At 29.0% G+C, this 14129-nt stretch overlaps 1 protein-coding gene across 6 annotated transcripts in view; it reads right to left on the minus strand.

Annotated features, from left to right (window-relative positions):
- Positions 1-14129, minus strand: part of LOC108763111 (phosphatidylcholine:ceramide cholinephosphotransferase 2) — a 30148-nt gene that overhangs the window by 11310 nt on the left and 4709 nt on the right. Inside the window, exon 1 of one of the 6 annotated variants that reach the window (XM_018510465.1) lies at positions 11375-11419. The exons of the other annotated variants lie outside the window; for them this stretch is intronic. The gene's annotated coding sequence lies outside the window, so the exon portion shown is untranslated. Of the gene's footprint in view, positions 1-11374; positions 11420-14129 lie in introns of those variants that run through there. 6 annotated transcript variants of the gene reach the window in all.

The following is a 14129-nucleotide window of genomic DNA, read 5'->3' on the forward strand; positions in this document are numbered from 1 at the left end:
GTGACCTATAATTAATACTTTTATTTTCACTATTTATTTATAAATACTATGGCTATCTTTCTTAATATCATGGCCATCTTTTCTCTAAAAATCAGATAAGATGGTCAATGCATACTTTGATAAAATTAAAGTTCTGTTAAGTATTTTCTCTTTAATTTAGATAGTATTTGTTACTTTAAGCTTCAGTGAAAGTAATATCCCAAATATTGTTAAAAAGTAACAAGAATAAATGTATGTTTTTTGCATTTTAAAAAACTATAGCCATCATACCCGAGTTTACCCTATATGTATTAATGTACATATAATACGTATCTGTTTATTGCATAAACTATAAGATTATTGCAATGTCCATAAATTAACTTTTTTTTTTATAAATGTCAAATTAAAAAATTTTATTAAAAATTTGATAGCCTTTTAAAATCGTGCTATTTTAACAATTTGCAATATTTTCCATTTAGTTCAGATTATAGCCACACTCATAATAAGAAAAAGTATTTTTTAATTTTTTCGGTTGAGTTTGAAGGCCACACATATCAACCATTGACACTTTTTTTTACATTTTATTTTTAAATGTATGTAACATAAAAACTAATAAGTATTTAGTCACATTAAAATTTGTAAATATTTACTAAATATGTACCTACAAGCAGATGTATAGAAGCGTATATAGAAGAAAACATGCAGCTTTCTTTTAAAAAATTCCCCAAAATAGGCCACACTTCTTTACGCTCTAAATTACCCCTTTAATATACATACACAAAAAATATATAATACGAAATTTACGACACATATTTATCATAAATTTATGGCGCGCGAAATAAACTCTTGACAAGAAAATTTGCAGCACGCAAGTTAATGGGCTTTTTTAATGTAAAGCTTATTGCGAAGATAAGAAAGTTAAAAAAATCTAAAACGTCATTGTATATAGATAGTGATCTTCCTTGACATTTTCACTAAAGAAAAATGAAAAATTAGTTGAAGAATCGGTCTTTGCAAGATAATGGGCGCAAATATAAAACATTTAACAATATGGTCCTATTTATGATTCGGCATAAAAATAAGTTTTTAGAACGACCTAACACGATTATACCTAATAAAAGACTTTTCGTGCGAAACGGATTCCTTAGACGGATATTGCTTAAGAGGTCAAAAGACAGGATTCTCGGAATACGACTTCTGTGTTCGTACCGATAAGTCGTATAAAGCTTTCTAACTTCGATCACGACCCTTTTGACCCGATTACCAATCTCGTGGAGACCCATGAAGTTAATACGATATTTTATTGCTATAAAGAAAACAAGTAAATAACTATATAGTTAAAATATTTTTAAATAAACAGAGTTCCGACTGCAATATTTTACTTAGAGAAAAGAAGGGGAAGATATATGTATATATAAACGCGCAAGAACTATTTATTCTATAAAAGGACATTCTTATTTATATGTGCACAATAAGTAGTTTTACACTCTTGAGAAAAAATACCTAAACGGAAATGAAGCATTGATAATTCTATTGCATTAATTGATTGAATAAAAGTTTTTTTTACAAAATACTGTACAAGATTTTAATTTTTTAATTGTTATAATTAGAAATTTATGTATCATCGACAATTAAAAAATGTAAAGACAAATAATCTTTACAGTTATTTCGAAGTATACATTAAGGAGCCTATTTTGTAATTCTGAACGACTGCAACGATATCGTTACATTGTCATTTTTTCATGCAGATTTTGTATACAGCAAAAAAGCTGCGCAAAAATTTAACAATATCGTTAAAGTCATTAAGAGTTAAAGAATAGGTCCCTCAATCTTCATACTTTAGTTTAAGGATTCGTAATCATAACATATTTTTAAAAATTAATAAAGCTGCTACACGTAAAAATAAGATACTACAACTTACTCGTATAACGACGCAAATTGTTGAGTATATACAATATATACACACACACACATATATATATATATATATATACTATTGTATATATGCCGCAGTGAATATACTATTGTATATATGTTACTGTGTATATGCTACTCTATATATTCCACTTCCTGCGCAATATCCACGTGTGAACAGTCTTTGCTTTATTCTAGTTAATTCACAAAGTTCATTAATACTGCATACCTACAATCTAGCATTTTGTAGCACGTTTGAACTAAGAACGTGTGTTAAACTTTCGTGTAAAAAGAAGAAAATCAAACAGATATGTAAAAGTTAGCCATTAACAAAAATAATATTTCGTAAAAGCATGTAATTAAAGAGAATCAAATTTAATAATTAAAAAGATATATGCCTCTTTAATTATTAAATTTGATTCTCTTTAATTACATGCTTTTGCGAAACATTATGTATAGCTATACATACATAGAATATGATACTTGCGATAATATCAGTTCTTAAAGGCGGATTATTTACTTATTTAGTTAGATATTTACTATTCTAAGGTCTTACATACCAAGTATGTAGAAGTCTCAATAACTTTCATAACAGGTGAACATTTTCACGCAACTATGTTCGAGAACATACGACACTATCTAACGGTTCGTAATCCATTAGCGTGGAAATACGACAAAACTTTGCGACAGCTAAGCACATAGTTATCATTATTGTCTTTTACTACTACTACTACTATTACTACTACTACTACTGCTGCTACTACTACTATTACATTTTGACGCATCACTGTGCCAAATTGCAACGCTCGGTTTACTGTGAAATGCGATAAGCATAGTCACTTGTCGATACAAAACATGGAACAAGATGTCAATATAATTGTAACAATGTTCGGAATTTCATACAATTCTTTATTTAAACGATTACGATAGTTTCATTTATTTCGAAAGTCTAACAAACTACTCGAAAAAAAATTTCATATGTATACAGAGAAAGAACGACTTGCAGAAATATCTAAGAATTTAGCTACATACAGATTTCAAAATAATTTTATTGGATCATCAAAATAATAGGAATTTCAAGCACGATGAATAATACTGCTTAAAAAAGTGACACTCTAACAACCAACTTGACACTCCAACAACTAACTTGACATTCGAACTAACTTGAGCATTATAATTATTTTGATGATTCAAAAAAATTATTTTCAGATCTGTATCTAACTAAATTTTTTTAATATTTCAGTAAAATTGACTTTTCCGTACTATATATGCCTAATACATATGCATATTAGTCATAAAAATAACTGTAAATGTATCGCGTGTACTTTCTGATAACAGACTAACGTCCTTATGTGTAAGCTTCATTTATATTCCGCCAACGAATATGTTATTTGTGACTCCAAGAAATATTCTTGAAAAAACAACATATTACAAAACAAAAAATCTACTTCAAAAATAATTTGTTTTATGTAAAAAAATTTTTATTTCGAAAATTTTTATTTAAAAAATGTTTGATTTTCAAATTTTGTCGATGTCAAAACGTTATGCTTATAATATTTGAATAAAATACCAATACATCGAATGTTCAATAAATAAACGATAAATATGATTTACAACTCGGTAAATTAATGTATAATTTAAAGTATAATATTCGAGATATGGAATTTATTAACTCAACAGGCACAGAATATATGAATTATGACCTCTTATAAAATTCATTATTTCGCAAAAATCGATTATTTATGGTATTTGTTATGATTTATATAACTATATCACTAGCATGCTTATTCGTTTTTATCTTTTGTCATCGCGTAAAAGCAACCGCATGGCATCGCAATAGCCGAAACCGCCTATGATTTTCAAAGCCTGGAGGATTTGATTGCAATACCGCGCTATTCTCTTAAATTAAACGTGCCACAAAATTGCTATTCTATTGCACGTCAGACTACAAAGTAATTTGCGAAATTGCACGAGCTTTCTGTTGGCACAACGCAAATTAGAAAATTATTTAATATCGATTCTAAATGGTATGAAATTTTATCATACCGAAAATTTTTTTCGTGCATTTACTGTAGTAATGACGTTATAGTTACGACGTTCTTATTTCTTTGGAAGAAAAGCTTCTTTTATATTCGAACAAATCACTTTTAATAATGTTCTATAATTTTATCGATGAAACTCAAATCAACTCAGATCAATTGATTTGTATAATACGCCATATCTAATCTTTTTTAAGTCGCATCAATAAAAAAACATCATTAAATTTATGTGTAATATACATATATATATATATATGTGTGTGTGTGTGTATACATATATAGGTATATGCATATATATATATATATATATATTTCCTATTTCTTAAATAAAAAATCTCGATAATTAAAATTAAAATACGAAAATTAAATGAGAGGTTTAATTTTTATTTTATTTCTGGATCTATACTATCCAATTTCTATACTATCCAATATTTTTGTAGCGATTTTTTGGAAAAAATCGAGGAAAAAATGTTATGCTTTAGAATTAATCGAGAATTGTGTGGATGACAGATTAACTACATTATTATATTATCAAATAGCATCAATGAGAATAAACTAATTAAATTCATTATTGCGTTTCAAGACTAAAAAAGATTTCGACACGTGATTTGTAAAATTGAATATGTATATAAATTCACACTGAGATATTTAAGCATTAAGATCCGGTTTGACCGAGAGAATACAGAATTTCTCTTACTTAATTAACTATGTTAGTTTTAATCTTTTTGAGATAAATACACTTATCGTTTTCGTGACCATAGGGTCATGGGAACTCGGGGGAGATCGATCGGGGGTTCAATCACCGCTCTTTAGACACGGTTCAGTAAGCCCTATCAGAAAATTAACGAGATTTCTGCAATCTTGTTGTTATATGCGGAATGACTCACTTATTCACTGAATAATTTACAACACAATTTGTTTGAACGGTGCTGTAAAACTATTGATTGTACTGTGTAACAAGGATTTTGCTTCACGACTTGTGGCAGGTGATTCTGATAAGTTTTTTCCCGTAGATTACGAATCCATAATTGAAAATGTTTCAATTCGTCAGGTTTTTGAAAAAACCAAGTTAAAGAATAAAAAAAACATGACTTTAGCAAGTTGTAAAAAAAAATAGGATGTCATAGAAATTCAAATATTAGCTCGAAAGGTCGAACCTTAAAGTTACAATCGCTCCTAAAAAAATCTTACAAAAAATTTTGTCATGTCACTTATTTATCTTTATTTTATAGTTGTAGTTTAAAGTTCGAACATAAGGTTCGAGTTTTCATTCGAGCTAATACCTGAATTTCTGTAACATTCTATTTCTTTAAAATAACTTCAAAAATAGCCAAACACGTGTTTATTTACTTTTTAAACCGGTTTTTCTAAAAAAATCTGATATGCTGAAGTATTTTCAATTACGGATTCGTATTCTACAAGAAAAACTTATCAGAATCATCTGCTACATGTCATGAAATATGAAAAATGTTTGAAAATGTTGCATAGTAGTGTTACTGTACACTTCCACGAAAAAGCCTCGAGTAAAGGCAATATTTGAAGAACATTGAATAACACGACGCTAAACACAAATGTTCTTTTCAAGGTTATTAAAAATTATCAAACTAATATATCAATGTAATAGTGTTATGAGCCATTATGACAATTAAAAAAAAAGATAAATTGTAAAATATTTCTTTTCTAAATATTATTTTGAGTATCATGTTTAATGTCAAATAGACATCGCCAGTAGTGCCCGGTCATTTTCCACATGTCAAATAAGATAATATAATGAACAAATTTTTATACAGATTATCGGACAATCGATGACTAATACATATGATAACAAATGTCATAGTAAAAAATTGGAAAAAATCGATGAAACATCCGTACAATATTGTTTAAAAGTTTATCGTTGATATTTTCAATTTTGTTATTAGTTTTTATCGCACACAATTCCTTTTTTCGTAACCTACCAATTCGAGCACGGACGCTTTTCAGCGAAACCCTATCTAATTACGTCACGAACAGACTGCCTAGCCCATGACTCATTTCCTTTTTCCTCTCAACTGATTCACGGTAGCCGACCTCCGATATTTCCAATTAATTTTTGATCGTACAAATAGATGCCACGTTGGCAGCATTAAGATATTGAGTGATGGCGCCAGTTCATTAATAAGTAAATAGCATAGGGAAATAAATTTCACTATACTGATAAAATTTGACTATACTGTTAAAAATGTCATGAAATTTAATGTACTTTTAAGTTACACAGGTTAAATTTAATTTAATGACATTACATTAAATTTAATGTATCTGTAACTGAAAAATACATTTGTGTAAAATTTAGTGTACTTTACATAAAATTTTATATAGATATGCGCGAAACTTATGCGTGAACATTTTTAAGTTACTTGTAACTTCATTTTCATTTCACAACATTAATGTTTTTAATGCACCTGGTTGAAATTTGCTTCCGTTACATTACATAAAATTTGCTGCCTTTTTTGTAACAGTGTAGATACTTATCAGTATATTCATCAACGAAATAATAGTGTATTCATTAATAACATTAAAAATAGAATAATGTGATAGTCCTTGTTTATATGACGTTTTTTTAAAGTATCTTACAATGATATGATTATAATTTTATTATTTTGCATATAATTACTGAAACAATATCGATTTAGTAATAAATAAACCATATGATTTTGGAAGATATCTATTGTAGTTAATAAGTGCATATATGTACGCAGATGATTATATTTAGCGAGAATAGTTACGAATGTGATGAAATTTGGAAAGCTCGAGGAAAATTTACTTAAATATATATATAGTTTTTAAATAAAAATAATAATATTATGGCTTAATAATAATAAATAAACATTATTAAATATATTAAAATTTGGCTTGCAGTCCTTATCGTTGATTAATGTTTATTTATATATTTTTTATTTGTTTATCCAGATAGATATTTATTATAGTTTCAAAATTTAAGTTTCGCTGGAAAAAATGATTAAATAATTCATTACGAGCGCATATAAATCGTTTCTATCACATGTCGGATACACCCGCGTCTATCGCATTGCACAGAATAATCTGGGATATTCTAAAACAAATATCGCATGAAAATGTGCAAAAATACTATAGTACGTTACATATATTCTAGATTTTTCTGGTATTTTTGTATGATACGATATTTTTCGAGAATAAGATCCTTTTCAGTTGCATACATGAATGCTCGTGTGCGTAAAAAGAAAAGGAACATACATGCCATTCGATATCATAAATATAAATGATCAAATCAATCGCAAATGTAGTACGAAGGATATAGTAGCAACTTGCTAATATCGAAGAATTGATGACGAATCTTGTAAAATTATGGATAGAACCGTCATGGCACGAAGACGATTGAAGGTCAAATTACTAGATCATTTCCATCACAATGGCATGCAAAAGAAGTTACAAAGCTGAAATAAAATAGTGATTTTAATTCATTTTACAATTTGCTCTCGATTATTTAAACATTAGTTGATCTTAAATAATTTTGAGAATAACAAATAAATATTATTCAAAACTTGTATGTTTTATTAACAAATCAATCTATATAGTTTTCGATGAAATCAACTTCCAATAAATTCTACTCATTTTCGAGAAGGAAAAGTATTCAAATACATGGATTTCAATTTCTAAAATTTCTATTTAGAAAAGCAAGTTAATCGGAAACAGAAATTGTATGTACATGTATTTAAGTAAATTTAAGTGAATTTATTTAAGTAAATTTTTCTCGAACTTTCTAAATTTCGTCACATTCGTAACTATTATCGCCAAATATAATTTTCGCTCAATTATAATTATTGATTTTTCAAACGCATCTCAGATGTATATCTTCGATAAAAACTTGAAAAATAATAGCTTAGTTTTTTGCTAATCCAATTTTTTAAGTCTTCTTAGCTTGCTCACCAATAATTAAAGGATCGATAAGGTTTCGATGTAAACGTTAATAGCATTAAATATCTCCTATCGTCAATAGGGGTTTGTCACGAAGCCGACTTTTCGCGACGGTTTTGACGTCATCGCCACATCCCGGACGTAAATACAATGAGCATCGTGTTATACAAGGAATGCAGGCACATTACCTAGAGAAAAATAACCTAGAAATATTACCTAGAGAAAAATCCGTACAAAAGAAGAAGACACGTGAAAATGTTCTAATCAGGTCTATGGGTTATAAATAGCGAAACCGACACAGCACAAAATATCGAGCGTATTCTTACTCACACGTCAAGTAAAAAAACCGTTTGCAGAGGCTTCATACTGCCACGCCACATAATTACTACAGAAAGGAAAATCGTGCGTGAGTAACAAGGAAAAGAGGGAGACGAAGATCTGGAGAGAGGGAAATTGTGGTAACCCTGACGGATGAGAGAAGAGAAGAGTGGAATGGAAAGGGAAGAGAAATGCCAGGGCAGGGCCGAATAATTGAAACGATAGAACGACGATGGGCGGATAAAAATAAGAATAAAAATTATGACAGTTTTTTAAATCTCAACTATGTATATATTAAAACAAGAATACTTATTAACCGTGGATCAATACAAACCAATGGTTTTATATATTATAATAAACATGGGTTATTGTATGATCCTGCACAAAACTCAGCTTGTGTACGTGGATGAAGCCGTTTAATTATTATATTGTATGTATATATTACATTAAATTTTGTGTTACATTAAAATTAAAAATTCAAAAAGGAAAATTGCGATTGTCTATACGGTTCTACACGGTAAAAACCATGAAGAATTTCCGTAAAAGAAATCATGAAGAAAGATAAGAGGTAAAAGAAACTTTAGAAACAGGACTTAAAAAATTTCAAAATTAATGTCGCAAAATAGTGTGAAATAACGAAATCGAAATAACGCGCTCGCGGTGTCTTAACTGTTACGAACGAAAGCTGCTCAAGATCAAGTGAAAGGTCAAATCGCTCCAAGGTCTCGTAAGAGGCGCTGCTCCGAAAATAGTTAAACACTGTTAAATTCATAATACTAAATTATACCCAATTTGAGTTATTTTTAATCTTATTTATAGATCGCCAATACTTTTAGTCAATGTCATTAATTTCACTTAAACAATGGAGTTAAACAACTTAATTCAAGAAACTGTATTAAATTTAACTCAAATTTAGTTTATTATTTACTAGTGCATACGTTAATATAGACAATGTTTACTTTGAAACCAACCACAAAAACAGACTGATTTACATTTTGATACAAATAGAAGTTAAAAATAATAAAATATTATTTAACTCAATGGATTGGGCTACCATTGCTTCTTTAATATCTTAAAATATCTTATTAAAATAACAGTAAAAAATTCAGCAATCGTATGCATAATCATTTGATTAATAATTCATAAATGAAAGAAAAAAAATATGCTTCTCAGGGTAGATTTTGGCGTGGCCTCGTTTGAGCATGTTTATTGAACAAATATCGAGCCAAGTGCCAAGAGGATCGAAAGATATAAAGAAAATGTATGATGCGTTCGTAGAGACGTTATTAGCGCTATTTGTATCATTTAGAGACCTTATAACAGTCTAACCACGAGATGACAAACTTTAGATCGGCCGGTCATTTTTGTCAACTTCAGTAAGTTAGAATAAGATAGCGAATAGAATGAGATATAAAAAGAGATAGTATATATACCCGTCTTTTTCACTCTTGGTTTGACAAAATAACTCGTGGCCAGACTTTGTTACAAAATTTTTATCACATCATTCTACACACGGAAAAATATTATTCTATTGCTAAGAAAAATGTTTACTCAGTTTATTTTCCTTTTAATAATGGTTAGATTTAACAAAGAATATTTTCTTGATAATAATTTTTAAATATACACCTTATAAATTTTAGAAATCTCATTATATGTACTTAAAACAAAAATTTTTCTTTTGAAGAATATTATATAAAATTAGTCAAAGAAACGACTTTATATATAATACGCACCAAATTTGTTTTAATTTAATAATCTTGATTAAAAAAATTAAACTCACTAACAATAAGATTTAAAATATATTTTGAATAAATTTAATGATTGTGATAAACTTATGATAGATTTGCGAATATATATAAACTTTTAAAATACTTGGAACAAGTAATTGTACGTACAGTATGTATTTTCTGTACATATCTTTATTGTTTAATAAACCTGAAACAACTAAGGATAGAATGACGCTAATAGTATTTTCCCAAACGTATTTATAGATACAAATTCATAGACCTACAATTTGCGGATCTAAAAACGGATCAACGTCTTTCTCTCGTGCACGTGCACTTGGCAGCAATATGAGTGCGCGCGCACTCGGATACACAGGTGGTTCACGGGGTGATCTAACTTTACCTAAGCAGCCCTTAAGCCGTAATCACACTAGCGATTGGCGATTGTAATTGACGATTGAGGATTTTTCAACCAATCGGAGCAAAGAAATCGGTGACTTTCAGGCTCTGATTGGTTGAAAAGTAATCCTCAATCGTCAATCACAATCGCCAATCGCTAGTGTGATTACGGCTTTAGAGAGACGCACGATCAATCATCCTTCCATAATTTCACGCGGGTTTCACTCTGATCACGATTTTACCTTCACAGAGAAAAACTTTTCATGATAAAAACCAAATATCATAAATCTCAAAAAAAGTGTTATCTATATAGACCATGAGACATGCATGATAAGTAGATATAAGCCATGATTAAAACGAATATTCATAGATGATGAATTGTAATATCAAGTCCATAAATTTCAGATATTTCTCAGAATTATTAAATTCCCCGAAAAAGCTAGCAGTGCTTCGTCCTCTTTCAGGATTTAAGAGATAAAATCAATAATTTATTTGAAAAAAATATAAGACGTGCCTGATAAGTGTAATCCGCGAATTAAAATGAGTATTCAGTGGGTGATAAATTGTAATATCAAGTCCATAAATTTTCCCAAACGTTTCTCAGGATTATTAAATTTCTCGATAAAGCTAGTAGTGCTTCGTCCTCTTTCAGGATTTAAGAGATAAAACCAATATTCTATTTAAAAAAAATTACATAAGACGTGAGTGAGAAGTATAACCCGCAAATTAAAATGAGTATTCAATGAGTGATAAATTTTAATATCAAGTTCATAAATTTCAAACGTTTCTCAGGATTATCAAATTTCTCGAAAAAGTTAGCAGTGCCTCTTCCTCTCTCTTTCAAGATTCAAGAGATAAAACTAAGAATTACAAAAGTTTATAGATTTCTTCAGACTTCTCCAAGGGATTTCGGAGATTTAAATCGATTTACGTAACAAACCATTTTACACAAACAAATCGAGATTGATAATGGCCAAGGTTAACCGCTTTTTATAAGAATACTGAATAGTCATATAGTTGTTACGACACTACAAGACGAACGAAGCTTGATTAACGGAAGGAGGGACTAACCGTCTTGAACATTGAGATGATGACGAGGTTTATCGTCTTCTCGAGTCTTAACTGATACTGCGCTCCGAAATGCATTCTACGTGACAACGATGTCGACTTACTTATCTATATAATAATTATCTGAGCACAGTAAAAATCAAGCGCTATAGATCGTGTAGCGATCTAAAATTAATTAATCAACTTTGTCACTAATTTTGATAAATTTATTATCGACGAAATCTTTCTTTTTCGACCATCATTATCATTTGTAAGAAATCAACATTGTCAGCACGATGCATTTTAGAGCACACTTCAACGTTCACACTTGCGGTAAACCAGATTGCACATAAGATATTTTTGTAACCAGCTGTTCTATCAAATATCTCTAGCTACACGTGAGTATAACGCGATATACAGCTGCGTCAGAGATTACACGCGCGTGCAACAATAACAGATATAAATAATGATTGAAAAATATGTTCTTGCCATATTTTTGTTATATAATTCCGATTATCTTAACAAATATAAGTGATTGATAGATATTTTCTTACAATACTTTTAGTTTGCGAAGATTATCGGAATTGCAAATATGATAAGCAATATCGCAAAAAGTTATTTTTAACGTTCCAGCAACAAGTTAGAGCGTCCTACATAATTATTTTAATGACCCAAACAAAATTACTTCCAAATTTGTATTTATCTAAACTTTTAGATACTTCAGCAAAATTGTACTTTTCGTGTACGAATAAGTATTCGTTGAGATATGATTATAGTTTGAAAGTGAGATAATACGAATATTGTCGTGAAATAATACGAACAATGATAACGTTTGAGTTGTGTGTAGCTATAAAATCGTCGCATAAAGGCGGCATTCGAAAGATTGAGGCCCGTATTCAGAATGCGTTAACCTTATCGATAAATACGCGCTTTTATGTTGAAATTCTATATAGTATACATAACGTGACTATATGCTAAATACGCACTAACATTGTGAAAGAGCATTCTGAATATGGACTTGGAATTCTAAAAATAATTCAAAATGTTCGCATTAAACCGTTAAAGATTCTAAATAAAATTTAATAAAATTTTGTAGAAAACTTTCGTAATATTAATATGAATACATTTCAAGTAATTAAAATCTTGATTTTCGTAAAAAAAAAAAAGATTTATTTGTCTGGAGAGAGTAGTTTAAATTTTAATCTTTCAAAAATTTTTGTATGAAAAAAATTTAGTTGTATGAAATTATACTCTTTTTTCTATTAAGAAACCGACCATTAAAACTTTGTAATTCGGTCCACAATAAAATTAATTAATATGTAGATTGTTGACTTACCTAAATCGCACTATATGAGAAAAATAATATCGGTTATTAAAATACGTGATAATAAAATGCGAGACTTGGAATACACAATTCTTCATTGTATCGGAAATTAGTAATAAAATAGTTTATCGCGATCAAGTAGCGCGCAGTCAATTTCAGCATCAACTTAAAATCTAATTAATATTTTTTTATTGATAAAGAATTTTCAAGGTTTAATGTTTTACTGATGTTTTGTGTGTCTGTGTGTATGTGTGTAAAATTAATAATATTAACAAATAATGTAATTAAATATACTTATATGTAACTAAATATATGTGCATCTCTAAAAATACGTTACAATATACAAATATTTTTCTTACTCGGCTGAAAACTGTTGAAAAAGAAAAGTTAATTAGAACGGATTCCATAATTCCAGGGACAAACGTATTGCATGATTGGTACGATATCATTAACATAACTGTACTGTCATGATAACGAATGAAATAAGAACATAGGGCAATGTCCATCTTGTAAAAACAATGGCACATGTTATTTCCTATAAACATTTAGTTTTCGAAATACGAATATAGATACAGATAATATTCCTTACAAAGATATAATTAAATTAATTAAATTACAATCAACGATAAAATAGGAAAAAATGGTTTTGTTAAAGTATTTAAAAAATTTAATTAAATACAGATCTGAAAATAATTTTCGGACCATTAAAATAATTATATAAAACGCTCAAAATAGTTGCCAAAATATTAAAACTTCTTGCAGAATTATCATCAACGTTTAAACGTTTTACGTAGGGGAGACCGAGGCTGGTTCGGAGTTGATCGTACGGGATTGATTGTCAAAATGTTTATAACTCAAACGGGACATGGCAGAAAAATCTCTTTTTTTGACTGTAGATTGCTGATATAATATTAATTTTGTTTAAAATGATTTGCACCACAAGCATTGTATATATTATTTATAACGGTTTTTAAGAAAATGAAGGTGGTGAGTAAATTTTTCTTATGGCCTATTTTTTGTTGTCTGATGAGTCTTTGACATTATTAATCGCGATATTTTATAGAAAATGACATGTCTTAGAAGATCTTTACTACAATTAACTAATCATTATCCTGACAAGGTTTGTAAATATAATTATTTTTATTAAAAATAGCTATGTGGGATAAATTGACCAAAATGAGACGAGGTTAGATGACAATTAATTTTAATATCTTTAGAGAACACATTTTCAAAGAATAGGGGAGACCGGGGCTGGTTGTCGTACGGGGTGGATTGTCAAAATGCTTATAACTCAAACAAGACATGGCAGAAAAATCTCTTTTTTTGACTGTAGATAGCTGATATAATATTAATTAGTTGTGTAAAATGGTTTGCATCACAAGCATTGTATTTATTATTTATAGCGATTTTTGAGAAAATGAAGTTGGTGAGTAAATTTTTATAATCACCTATTTT

The sequence above is a fragment of the Trachymyrmex cornetzi genome, unplaced genomic scaffold (genome assembly GCF_001594075.2).
Source record: "Trachymyrmex cornetzi isolate Tcor2-1 unplaced genomic scaffold, Tcor1.1 scaffold335, whole genome shotgun sequence".
Taxonomy (NCBI): domain Eukaryota; kingdom Metazoa; phylum Arthropoda; class Insecta; order Hymenoptera; family Formicidae; genus Trachymyrmex; species Trachymyrmex cornetzi.